The sequence below is a fragment of the Mytilus edulis genome, chromosome 2 (assembly GCF_963676685.1).
Source record: "Mytilus edulis chromosome 2, xbMytEdul2.2, whole genome shotgun sequence".
NCBI lineage: Eukaryota > Metazoa > Mollusca > Bivalvia > Mytilida > Mytilidae > Mytilus > Mytilus edulis.
Window position 1 is genome coordinate 14776217 of NC_092345.1, and position 988 is coordinate 14777204.

Sequence of the window (988 nt, forward strand, 5' to 3'; positions counted from 1 at the left end):
AAAGAACAAAGGAGGGGGTGCTGTTCTACCTCCCTAAAGGAGGGGGAAAGGGGGGGGGGGCTAGGATGAAATTTGAAAAAGACAGGACATGAATGTGGAGTAAAAAAAGGCGGATGACAATTTATGTAATAAAAAACTCATGACAAACTTATATAAAAAGGCAGGACCGAATAGAATGAAAAATAAAAAGGACAGAGATTACACTAAAAAAAATGCAGGACAACATTATACATACTGCTCCCCTCCTCCTTTTAAAAATAATAATTTTTGAACGGGTTAAAAAAACGATATATTTTTTATATATAAACTGATGGATGAGATTACATATAAACTTGAATACCCAATTAAAAAGACAGATAAAGAAAAGATCCCGCAATATCACATTTACATATTGTTTCAGAGCATCTAAATTATGCATTCATATCTGTATGAGTATAGTAGAAGTTGTTGGTGCACTCGAATACTCCTCTGCGTGATGTTCATTTCATCATGTGTTCAACAATAATAAAAACTACATGTATATGATATAGTAACATACGTAACACTTTCATATATCTTTTATCGATAAATCATGAAAACCATTTAAAATTGGTATATTTAATGCATTTCTTCTCTCTATTATCGTGATTGCATTCGAATACAATTCAAACATATTAACCATTACATAACAACACCTTTTGGTTTTAAGTACGTTTATAAACATATAATTACCGCTCCTAATACGTTCGTTCGTCGAGTAGTTTCGTTCGTCAATATCCTGGTCATCTCTTGTAGGTGTACGTTATTATTTTGTAGTTTCTATTCCCGTTGTAATGTACTATTGTATTATTTATTGAAGTATTAATCTGTCCTGAGTGTTCTTGTGTTTTTTTGTACTGTATTGCTGTCCCGTAAACTTGTCATTTCACAGGATTTTTAACATGCCATATAAGCGTGGGGTTTTGGTAGCCTTAAAAACAGTTTCAACTCCCCATTTGTTTTCTTCAAA